The sequence below is a fragment of the Castor canadensis genome, chromosome 14, assembly GCF_047511655.1.
Source record: "Castor canadensis chromosome 14, mCasCan1.hap1v2, whole genome shotgun sequence".
In the NCBI taxonomy this organism is placed as follows: domain Eukaryota; kingdom Metazoa; phylum Chordata; class Mammalia; order Rodentia; family Castoridae; genus Castor; species Castor canadensis.
The window spans coordinates 72,820,430-72,833,853 of NC_133399.1; positions in this window are offsets into that span (position 1 = coordinate 72,820,430).

A 13,424-nucleotide genomic window follows, 5' to 3' on the forward strand; every position below is an offset into this window, starting at 1 on the left:
TGTTATAGCAGGAGAAAACTAACAAGGACACATGCTTTAGTATGTGTCTTCTTAATAGAGAATTTTTATTAAAAAAAAAAGAGAAAGAGACACACAGGAAAATGATAATGTCAAAATGATTCAGAGAATAGGCCAAGAGTACCTGAAAAATTAGCCATGATTAATGCATTTTAAAATTGGAAAAATGTACAAAATAAGAATGTAGAATGTCTTCAGTGAATTAGAAATGATCTAATTGACATTTCAGAAATTGAAATTATAAGATATAATAACATGTCAATAGATGGTTTGAACACCTGATTGAAGAGACTTCTTACAGAATTATTTAACTGGAAGACAGGCAAATGGCAAAATCTCCACAAAAAGCACAGAGAAAAGAAAACATAAAAAATAAGAAGATAACAGATATATGAAATGTATAAAAAGTTCTAATATCTGGAATATTGCAGTAAAAAGAGAGAAAGAAAACAAAGAATTAACTAGAAGTAGTGTTCACAAACCTGCCTGTTAACAATTTTCTTTCCTTTTTTTGTTGAGGTACTGGGGCTTGAACTCAGGGCCTATGCCTTGAGCTACTCCTCCAGTCCTTTTTTGTGATGGGTTTTTTTTAGATAGAGTCTCACAAACTATTATGCCCATCCTGGCTTCAAACTGCGATCCTCCAGATCTGTCTCCTGAGTAGCCAGGCATGAGCCACGGGTGTCCAGCAGCAATTTTCTTAAGTGAAGAAATTATTCCTCCATTTAAAACAAATGCTTCATACTGAATTGCAGAAAGATCATTAACTTTTCTTGTCTTATTCCTTACTTTTACTCAAATTGTGTCCTCTCTAATGGACTATCTTTGAAGTTGCTTCTACAACTTTTGACCTGAAGGTTGCTTCAGAAAAACTGAAGAAGCAGACATACTGATATCCTCTATGAATTATTTTATTTTGATGGTTACACTTTTCAGTGCAAGAATTTCCATTTGGCTCTTTGATATAATTTATGTCTATTGATATTCACAAAGATTTTTTTTGTGTAGCCTGTGTTAGTCACATGTTGTGCTTTGCTTACCCCCTTTGATTCAGTCAGGAATTCATTTATTTCAATTTTTTGGAGACCTTAAGGTTTTCTACATATATGATAATGCTCTCTGCTTACAAAAATAAAACTAATCCTTCTTTTCCAATTAGAATAGTTACATTCCTATTTTGTTGTCCAATTGAGCAGGTTAACCTATATTTCACAGAAGTGGAGAGACTCGATGTCCTCATCATGTTCCTGATCTTACAGTAAAAGCCTCAGTTTTCTAACCAGTGAATGTACCATTTGCTGTGCACTTCTCGTGCACTGCTTTTATAGATTCTTTACAGGTAAGTTTATAGAAACGTTTATAGGTAAGTTTATATTAGATAGACTGTGTTGAAAGTGTGAATTTTGTCAAGAGCTTCATTTGTACCTGTTTAGATGATATTGCGAATTTATACTTCATTTCTTAATGTGGCATATCATGTTGGCTCAATTTGCATATGCTAACCCTTTCTTGCATTTCAAGGGTAAATCACTTTAGATCAGGGTATATGATCCTGTTCATATGCTATTAAATTTGGATTGGCAGTATTTTTTGAGAATTTTTGCATTGAAGTTCATCAAACATACTGGTCTGTAGTTTTTTTCTTGTGGTGCCTTTGTGTGATTTGGGTATCAGGATGATGCTGGCTACTCAAGGGTAAATTTACAACTGCTCCTTTTATTTTTGGGGAGAGTTTGAAATGTATTGATTTCAATTTTTTACATGTTTGATAGCATTTCTTCATGAAATCTTTTTGGTCTATGCTCTTATTTTTGTGTGCTTATTCCTCATTGAATCTCCTTGTTAGTTTTTGGTATATTTAGACTTTCCCATTCTTCTTGCTGATATAATCCTTGCTATTTATCCATAGTTCTAGCTTATCATACTGGTTAGTGCATAGTTTTTCATGGTAGACCCGTATGATTCTTTTGATATCTGAGGCATCTGTTATAATGTCTTCCCTATCATTTCTGATTTTGTGCATTCTCACTTCACTGAAAATGTTGTTGATTAAATCCAAAAAGAACCTACTCTTAGTGTTATTGATTTTTTATTTTCTTATTTTCTATTGTTTTTCTTTAATCCTTGTCATTTCCTTCCTTCTGTTAACTTTGGGTTTAGTTTATTCCTTTTTTTCTAGTTCCATGAGAGTTATTTCTATACTTATCCATATATTTCTCTTTTAGTGCATTCCATAAACTCATGAACTTTCTGTCTGGATTTTATAGCCACAATTTATGGGAATATAATAAAGTCTCCTGGAATTATTATATTCATGTTTACTTCTCCTTTCAACATTCAAATTTTATATTACATATTTAGTGGGTATAAGGAGGGGTGCACAAACAACTGTTGCATATCTTTCTCCTGAATTGATCATTTTATTACATAATGAACTTTTTGTCTCTTGTGACAGTTTCTGAGTTAAATTCTATGTTGTATAAATAGATGTTTCCTTAAAAAAACGAAATTTTGAACAGAAGGAGAATAGCAGGTGATGATTTGAATTTTTCTGTATAAACAGGGTATTGCCAGAAGCTGGGAGAGAAGTCTGAACTAAATCATTCCTTAGAAACTACAGAGGAAGTATGGCTCTGAGAACACCAAGGTGCTGGATTTCTAGCCTCCAAAACTTCAGACAATGCCTTTCTGTTACTTACACTCATTTTGTCATTACATTATGACAGCACATTTAGAAAACTAACATTGACAAAACCATCAGGTCAACTTTAGTCTCTTAAGAATCAGTTGTGATGAAACCTGGAAAAAATTGAGAAAGTCCAATGAGGGAAATGGTGCAGATCTGGACACACTAATACGGAGGGTAGTGAAAACACAGTGGCTGATACCAAGCTTGCACATATTACTAACATCCTCCCCATCCTACAACTAAACTTTTGAAGTGAATAAATCACCAAACTTATTTATGTAGTTTTTCTCCTGCCAACATATTAATTCATCTGCTAATTTTTAAATTTGCCTCTCTTCTAAATTCTGCTTTTACATTTTCCTATATGCAATAGTTTTCCATAATCGATAAAGTATTTTATATGCATATATAAAATGTTTCTGACTCATTCATGAACCTTAGTAAGAAAGATTCAGATGTTTTCTGATGTCTGGATTCCTAAGAGAATTTTTAGATGTGTTTGAACATTTTTCTGGATCTTGAAGTACTTCAAGTATTCCTCCATGTGCTCAATGTTGAGGAAATAAAGTGGGAAGAGGGTAGCAGTTTGAATAGAAGTGCACAAAGTGAAATCATACTGAATAGGAGTAACACATGGAATGGGAGTAAGGAAATCAGCTTTACTCATGCTGAACAGTTACTAGAGCACAATAAATGATGGTAAGGAATTCAGGTTTATTCATATTGAGGAGTAAGTAGAAATAATGTTTGGTTGAGATGATGGAGGCACAGTGGGGAGAAATCTTGGTCAGTTGTCATGTCTGTAGACTGAGCGTCTCCAGCTGCTAGGCAACAAAAACTAGAACTTAATGAAATGAGAGGCAATTGAAAGAAGGCATTTATTTTTCTCTTTGTCCTGTGAGGTCACAAATAAATGTTTGGTCATAAGATGGCTGTTACAAATGAGTCATGGAAAGAGCTATAAAGAGAAAGGATCATGGAAATCATCACTACATCGTCTGGTAAGTCATTTAAGACTCTAACTCTAAAGGAGAGAAGCATAAATAATTAGTATATGAACACACATACACACACACCATGATTCTTTACAAATTCCCATATCTTGGGAGGAATATGCCCTTTATTACATCCTATTCTACCGTATTTATTTACTTTGTTGGGAGCCTCTAACCTGTTTTTATTTTTCCCTATTTTTATTAGCATATACTCCATAGAAAGGTTGGATTCTTTATGAAAATTCCAAATGACCTTTTATTGTACATTGATTAGATTGTCCTCATCATCTTCCCCTAATCTCCTCTCTAAACTTTTTCTTTTCTTTTTTTTAAATTTTTATTGTTTTATTATTCATATGTGCATACAATGCTTGGGTCATTTCTCCCCCCTGCCCCCACCCCCTCCCTTACCACCCACTCTGCCCACTCCCTCTCCTCCCACCCCCTCGATACCAGCAGAAACTATTTTGCCCTTATCTCTAATTTTGTTGAAGAGAGATTATAAGCACTGGTCTTCATGTCTGTTTTGTGCCAGTACCATGCTGTTTTTATTGTTATTGCTTTGTAATATAGTTTGAAGTCAGGTATTGTGATACCTCCTGCATTGTTCTTTTGACTGAGTATTGCCTTGGCTATTCGTGGCCTCTTGTGTTTCCATATAAATTTAACAGTAGATTTTTCAATCTCTTTAATGAATGTCATTGGAATTTTGATGGGAATTGCATTAAACATGTAGATTACTTTTGGGAGAATAGACATTTTTACTATGTTGATTCTACCAATCCATGAGCATGGGAGATCTCTCCACTTTCTGTAGTCTTCCTCAATCTCTTTCTTCAGAAGTGTATAGTTTTCCTTGTAGAGGTCGTTCACATCCTTTGTTAGGTCTACGCCTAGGTATTTTATTTTTTTTGAGATCATTGTAAATGGAATTGTTTTCATATATTCTTTTTCAGTTTGTTCATTATCAGTGTATAGAAATGCTAATGATTTTTCTATCTTGATTTTATATCCTGCTACCTTGCTATAGCTATTGATGATGTCTAGAAGCTTCTGAGTAGAGTTTTTTGGGTCTTTAATGTATAGTATCATGTCGTCCGCAAATAGGGATATTTTGACAGTTTCTTTGTATTCCTTTTATTCCTCTTTGTTTTCCTTTTATTCCTTCTTCTTGCCTAATTGCTGTGGCTAGGAATTCCAGTACTATGTTGAATAGGAGTGGAGATAGTGGGCATCCTTGTCTGGTTCCTGATTTTAGAGGGAATGGTTTCAGTTTTTCTCCATTAAGTATAATGCTGGCTGTAGGTTTGTCATATATAGCTTTTATAATGTTGAGGTACTTTCCTTCTATTCCTAGTTTTCTTAGAGCTTTTAACATGAAATGGTGTTGGATCTTACCAAAGGCTTTTTCTGCATCTATTGAGATGATCAAGTGGTTTTTGTCTTTGCTTCTGTTAATGTGGTTTATTACGTTTATTGATTTTCGTATGTTGAACCACCCCTGCATCCCTGGGATGAAGCCTACTTGGTCGTGGTGAATAATCTTTTTTGATGTGTTGTTGAATTTGGCTTGCCATTATTTTGTTGAGGATTTTTCTATCAATGTTCATTAAGGAGATTGGCCTATAGTTCTCCTTTTTGGAGGTGTCTTTGCCTGGTTTTGGGATAAGTGTAATACTGGCTTCATAAAATATGTTAGGCAGTTTTCCTTCCCTTTCTATTTCGTGGAACGGTTTAAGGAGGTTTGGTATCAGTTCTTCTTTAAAGGTCTGATAGAATTCAGCAGAGAATCCATCAGGTCCTGGACTTTTCTTTCTGGGGAGACTCTTGATTGCTGCTTCAATTTCATTTTGTGTTATAGATCTATTCAGGTGATTAATTTCCTTTTGGTTCAGTTTTGGATGATCATATGTATCTAGAAATCTGTCCATTTCTTTAAGATTTTTGAAATTATTTGAATAAAGGTTCTTTTTTTTTATTCATATGTGCATACAAGGCTTGGGTCATTTCTCCCCCCTGCCCCCACCCCCTCCCTTACCACCTACTCCGGCCCCTCCCTTTCCCCCCTACCCCCTCAATATCCAGCAGAAACTATTTTGCCCTTATTTCTAATTTTGTTGTAGAGAGAGTATAAGCCATAATAGGAAGGAATGAGGGTTTTTGCTAGTTGAGATAAGGATAGCTATACAGGGAGTTGACTCACATTAATTTCCTTGCATGTGTGTTACCTCCTAGGTTAATTCTTTTTGATCTAACCTTTTCTCTAGTTCCTGGTCTCCTTTTCCTATTGGCCTCAGTTGCTTTTAAGGTACCTGCTTTAGTTTCTCTGCGTTAAGAGCAACAAATGCTAGCTAATTTTTTAGGTGTCTTACCTATCCTCACCCCTCCCTTGTGTGCTCTCGCTTTTATCATGTGCTCAAAGTCCAATCCCATTGTTGTGTTTGCCCTTGATCTAATGTCCACATATGAGGGAGAACATACGATTTTTGGTCTTTTGGGCCAGGCTAACCTCACTCAGAATGATGTTCTCCAATTCCATCCATTTACCAGCGAATGATAACGTTTCGTTCTTCTTCATGGCTGCATAAAATTCCATCGTGTATAGATACCACATTTTCTTAATCCATTCGTCAGTGGTGGGGCATCTTGGCTGTTTCCATAATTTGGCTAATGTGAATAATGCCGCAATAAGCATGGGTGTGCTGGTGCCTCTGGAGTAACCTGTGTCACAGTCTTTTGGGTATATCCCCAATGAATATAGGTTCTTGAAGTTGTCTCTGATGATTTCCTGGACTTCCATGGTGTTTGTTATTATCTCCCCTTTTGCATTCCTGATTCTACTAATTTGGGTTTTTTCTCTCCTCATTTTAGTCAGGTTTGCCAGGGGTCTATCGATCTTGTTTATTTTTTCAAAGAACCAACTTTTTGTTTCATTAATTCTTTGTATGGTTTTTTTGGTTTCCATTTCATTGATTTCAGCTCTTTTTTTTTATTATTTCTCTCCTATTTGTTTTGGGATTTGCTTGTTCTTGTTTGTCTAGGAGTTTGAGATGTATCATTAGGTCATTGATTTGGGATCTTTCAGTCTTTTTAATATATGCACTCATGGCTATAAACTTTCCTCTCAGGACTGCCTTTGCTGTGTCCCATAGGTTCTGGTAGGTTGTGTTTTCATTTTCATTGACTTCCAGGAACTTTTTAATTTCCTCTTTTATTTCATCAATGACCCATTGTTCATTAAGTAATGAGTTATTTAGTTTCCAGCTGTTTTCATGTTTTTTCTCTTTACATTTGTTGTTGAGTTCTACTTTTATTGCATTGTGATCAGATAGTATGCACGGTATAATTTCTATTTTCTAATAATTGCTGAGGCTTGCTTTGTGCCCTAGGATATGATCTATTTTGGAGAAGGTTCCATGGGCTGCTGAGAAGAATGTATATTGCGTAGAGGTTGGATGAAATGTTCTGTAGACATCAAGTGGCCCATTTGATCTATTGTATATTTTAGATCTTGGATTTCTTTATTGATTTTTTTGTTTGGATGACCTATCTATTAATGATAATGGGGTGTTAAATTCTCCCACAACCACTGTCTTTTAGGGTATGTTTGATGTAACTGGGTGTGTTGACATTGGGTGCATATAGGTTGATAATTATTATTTCCTTTTGGTCGATATCCCCTTTTATTAGTATGGAATGTCCTTCTTTCTCTCATTTGATTAATGTCAGTTTGAAGTCTACTTTGTCAGAGACAAGTATTGCTACTCCTGCCTGTTTTCGGGGGCCATTGGCTTGGTAAATCTTCTTCCAGCCTTTCATCCTAAGCCTATGCTTATTTCTATTGGTGAGATGTGTGTCCTGTAAGCAACAAATTGTTGGATCTTCCTTTTTAATTATTTTGTCAAGCGGTGCCTTTTGATGGGTGAATTAAGTCCATTTACATTAAGTGTTAGTACTGACAGGTATGTGGTGATTCCTGTCATTTAGTTGTCTTAGTTGTTTGAAGGTTTGATTGTGTGTACCTAAGATGAGGTTACTCTCTACTTTCTTTATTTTTCTTTTCCTGTAATTTGGTGCTGCCTGTCCTTTCATGGTTATGTGGGTTTCACTTTCTGTGTGCAGAATCCCTTGAATAATATTTTGTAGTGGTGGCTTTGTGGTCACATATTGTTTTAGTTTCTGCTTATCATGGAAGACTTTTATTGCTCCATCTATTTTGAATGATAGTTTTGCTGGGTAGAGTATCCTGGGGTTGAAGTTATTTTCATTCAGTGCCTGGAAGATCTCACCCCTCGCTCTTCTTGCTTTTAATGTTTCTGTTGAGAAGTCTGGTGTGATTTTGATGGGTTTACCTTTGTATGTTATTTGTTTTTTCTCTCTTACAGCCTTCAATATTCTTTCTATTGTTTATGTACTTGTTGTTTTAAGAATGATATGACATGGGGTAGTTCTATTTTGATCTGGTCTGTTTGGTGTCCTGGAGGCCTCTTGCATCTGTATGGGAATAGATTTCTCTAGATTTGGGAAATTTTCTGTTATTATTTTGTTGAATATATTACACATTCTCTTTGCTTGCACCTCTTCTCCTTCTTTGATGCCCATGATTATCAAGTTTGGTCTTTTGATGCAGTCGGTGAGTTCTTGCATTTTCTTTTCACAGGTCTTGAGTAGTTTAATTAATAGTTCTTCAGTTTTTCCTTTAATTACCATTTCATCTTTGAGTTCTGATATTCTGTCTTCTGTTTGTTCTGTTCTGCTGGATTGGCCTTCCATTTTGTTTTGCAATTCTGTCTCACCCTTTTTTCTGAGGTTTTCCACATCCTGGGTTGTCCACTTTAGTGTCTATTTTTGTTCTGAGTTCATTTATCTGTTTATTCATCGTGTTCTCTGTTTCACCTTGGTGCTATATTCTGATTCTATGGTTTCCTTTATTTCTTCTTTTGCTTTTTCAAATTCTCTATTTTTGTTGTCTTGGAATTTCTTGAGTGTCTCCTGTACATTTTGGTTGTCCATATCCAGTATCATCTGTATAAAATTCTCATTGATTACCTGTAGTATGTCTTTTTTTACATTATTCTTGTGGGCTTCATTGGGTTCTTTGGCATAGTTTATCTTCATTTTGTTGGAATCTGGATCTGAGTATCTGTTTTCTTCATTTCCCTCTGGTTCCTGTACTAATTTTTTGCCATGGAGAAACTTGTTTCCCTTTTTTTACTGTCTTCCCATCATTGTCCTTGATATTGTTATTGTCCGTGTACTGTGTGCAATTAGTATTTTCTAGCTCATAATAATAGCACTAGTGATATTTAGAATGGAAGGGTGAGAGGGGATGGAAAGCAAAGAAGTTGAAGGAAAAGGGAAAAACAAATAATCAAGGAGAAAAAAAAGCAAAGCAAAGAAATAAACAAAAAAAGTTTCAAAGATATAAACAGGGAGAGACAGTGTACTAATCAACCATAAACTGAAAAGGCATTAGAGAGACAGAGTGAGGATTGAAAATAAAAAATAAAAAGAGTAAAGATAAGAATAAAAATTAAAAAATAAGTAAATGAAAGAAAAAATACATATATAAGATAAAATAAAACAAAATAAAAAATAAAATCCTCCAAGTTCAAATGCAATGAATTATCAGTCTTAATAATTTTGATGTTCATCCCTCAGCGTCCAGTCCTGGAGATGGTGCCTCAGATGTTGTTCTGTAGTTGTCTCATCAAAGGGAAGAGATAAAGCAGAACAAAACTGCACACACACACACAAAAGCCCACCAAGTGTCCCAAGTTCAAATGCAATACAGTTTTAGTAAGTTTCAGCATGCAGGTGTAGTTCGGTTGTTTTCTCATCAAGGTAGGGAGAGAGAAAAAAAAGAGTCTGGAGACAGGTCTGTGAATGGCTATATGCGGCTGTGGCTTACCTGCCCACTGCTGTCAGCCTGCTGTTGCTGGAGGCTTTATTTATGCAGATCTTTGGGTTGAGCTTAACACTCACCTGGCCCCTCAGGCTTTGTTTACTGAGTTCTCCTGTGCATGAGCCACTGCTACAAGCTTTCTCCTTTCCAAGCACACTGGGGGAGGTGACACTGCACCTGCTTTCTCAGGCCTGCATGTTTATTTACAGTTCACATGGGAAGTGGGTCTTTCCCTCCTCCTGTGGAGTTTTCCTCCCACTGCTGCTTTTACAAGCTTTCCAGCTCCTGATTGCTGGGCAGTGCTGCTGCTCCTGCAGGCTGGTGTGTTTGTTTACAGTTCACGTGGGAGGTGGGTCTTCCCCCCTCTCTTGTGGAGTTTTCCTTCTTCTGCCACTCTCACAAGCTTTCCTGCTCCTGGTTGCTGGGTGCACACCCCCGCTCCTGCCAGAGCCTCTCTGGCCAGGCCCAGCTTGTTTATTTACAGTTCCAGGTGGGATTCCCCTCCCCACCCTTTGGAGCTCAGGGCACCCCACCCTCTTTACCACATGTCTTTATTGTTCTTATTGCTTATTACTCAGTTCTCTTTTTTCCCTGGGTGGGGGTCGTTCTGTCCAGGGGGCTATGCTGATCTGGCCCAGGGTTGTCTGTGGAAGTACCACGTACCACTTATCTCACCTTGTCCACGTCTTCCCAAGCTATCTGAGCATGGGCATCTGGCGGCCTGGGGGCCCTCCTGGTTTCTCCGTTTAACGTGAAGTGGAGATGCTCTGCGCAGGCTGGAGGTGTGGAGGGGTCAAAGTTTTGCCTCTTCTCGGTGGTCTTGCTTGCAAGGTGTGTCTCCAGTGTTTCTCCAAGATTTCATTGTAGGGGGCACACTTTCTGCTTCTTCCCTGTAGCCGCCATCTTGGAATCCTCCTCTCTAAACTTTTTCAATGTGTTGTTTTCAACAGTTTAAAAAACACTGAATTAGATTCATTTCTTATTTATTGTATAGGGAGATTCATTGTGACAATTCTGAGTGGCCTTACATTGTACATTAGTTAGTTAGCCTCCACCATCTCTTGACCTACATAAAAGAATTGTAAAAGGATTCATGGCTCTTTTTCATACATACATATGAAGCACATCACCCATATTCCTTCACCTTCCTTTTCTCCATCACCCTCCTCCTCCCAAACATAACCCCCACGGTCCTATTTTACAGCCCTGTCCTTCATTTTTAATTCCAAATCTGTGTTCAAAGGGGTTTCTCAATGTATCTCAGCTGTGAATAAACTCCACTTTTCAGTTCAATCCCCTCTATTATGCTCCCTTACCCTTTCTTTACTACTCTTATTATTCAACAGCTTTCCTAAGACATGCTTGCAAGACTAGGCCTGAGCAGAAAATTGATGGATTTACTCTCAACAGTGGTATTAATAAATAATTCTTTACCATTAGGACAAAAACTAACAAAAAGCATTATCACTTACATTTCAAGAAAGACATGAAGACCAAAGCAGAAATTTAGGATTTTATTCACAATGTAGAAATGTTGTCCTCTCAGGTTTCTTTCAGTGATCTTACTTTCTTCTTAATTTTGTGAATTAAGCCTCCTTTTATTTTTATTTTTCATGATCACTTTACATCAAGGGTCTCTTTTCATTTTAAAAATGATTATAATTTTCAGTCTGAAACAAATTTCTGTCATCAATGTGCAACAACACAGCAAAGACTAATAAAAATGTTTAATGCTGTATAAATATGCACTAAATTCTTAGCTTTATAACTAAACCTATCTGGATTGAATTTTAATAATAAAAACAATCTGAAAAAAGCAAACATAATTTTTGAAATAAAGACTTTTTTTGTTTCAGATAGCTATACAGTTCATTGTGACATTTCCACATATGTATAAATTATAACCCAAGTTGGTTTATGCCCTCTTTTTCTCCTTTCTATCTTATTACCCCTCTTATGGTGACTTCAACACGTGAAAAATTCTATATTCATTCTTGTATAGAAAGTACATTACCCATATACACCTACTTAACTTCCTTTTTTTTATCCTTCATCTCCCATTTGTGATCTCCCCTTAGCATAGCCTGCTTTTCATAATATTGTTTGTATTTGTGTTGGGTGTATATTCCAGATATATAGAAAACATGTCACATTTATCTTTCTGAGCCTGGCGACAGAAATGGTGACATTCTCAGGTTCCATTCACTTACCTATAAACAACAAAATTTCATTCTTCTTTATGACTGAATAAAATTACACTATATATAAATATCACATTTTCTTAATCCATTCTTCAATTGTGGAGCATCTGGGCTGTTTCCATAGCTTAGTTACTATAAATAATGCTGCAAAAAGCATGTGTGCGAAGGTGACTTTATTGTAACCTGACTTACATTTCCTTCAGGTATAACCTTAGGAATGATATTGCTGGATCACATGGTAGTTCTACTTTTAGTTTTTGAGGAGCCTCCATATTGTTTTCCATAGTGGTTGTACTAATTTACATTCCACCAACAGTGTATGAGGGTTCCTTTTTCCTCACATCCTCTTTTGTGTTCTTGAAGACAGCCAATCTCAAAAAAGTGAGGTAGAATTGTGGCATGGCTTTGATTTGCATTGACTTTATGGACAGGGGTGTTGAGCTTTTCTTTATGTGTTTTTTGGCCATTTGGAATTCTTCCTTTGAAAAATCTCTTTCAGTTTATTTGCCCATTTCTTCATTGGGTCATTGATTTTGGGGGAGTTTAGTTTCTTGAGCAAACCATATGTTCTGGTTACTAATTCCTTGTCAGATGTATAGCCGGCAAACATTTTCTCCCATTCTGTGGGTTGCCTCTTCAATCTAGTGAGCATTTCTTTGTTATACAGAAGTGTTTTCATTTCAGTCCTTTCTCTTAGTGCTGAGACATTTGAGTTCTACTTAAGAAGTTATTGCCTATATCTCTTAATTCCAGTATATTCCCTGTTCTTTCCTGTACTAGTTTCAAACTTTCAGGTCTTATATTAAGGTCTTTAGTCTACTTTGAGTTGATGCTTTTACAGGTTGAAAGATATGGATTGAGTTTCAATTTTCTGCATGCAGATATCCAGTTTTCCAAGCAACATTTATTGAACAGGCTGTCTTTTCTCCATCATATGTTTTAGGTGTCTTTGTCAAAAATCAGGTGGGCTTATCTGTGGTATTAATTCATATGTCTCCTATTCTGATCCACTGATCTTAATGTCTGTTCTTATGCCAGTACCATGCTGTTTTTTCTGCTGTGGCTCTGTAGTATACTTTGAAGTTGGGAATGTGATACCTCCCACATGGCTTTTTTCTTGGCTATTCTTTTTTTTTTTTTTTTGCTTCCAAATGAACTTTAGGGCTGATTTTTCAGTCTCTGTGATGGATGTCATTGGAATTTTGATGGGATAGCATTGATCATGTAGATTACTTTTGGTAATCTAGCTACTTTTACAATATTGATTCTGCCAATCCATGAGCATGGAATATCTTTCCATCTTCTCTAGCTTCTTTGATTTCTTTCTTCAGTGGCTTATAATTTTCATTGTAGAGGTCTTTACTTTCTTTGTTAAGTTTCTTCTTAGGTATTTTATTTGTTGAGGCAATGGTAAATGCAATTATTTTCCTAAATTCTTTCACAGTTGTTTGTTATTGGTATATAAAAGGCTACTGTTTTCATAAATTGATTTTGTAAATTGATTGCAGGATTGCTACTTTGCTGAAGGTGTTTATGATATCTAGGGTTTTTTTTGTGAGAACAGGAATGCAAATCATGCCCTGTCTCTGGTTTTGACACCAGTGGGAGGGAGGAGG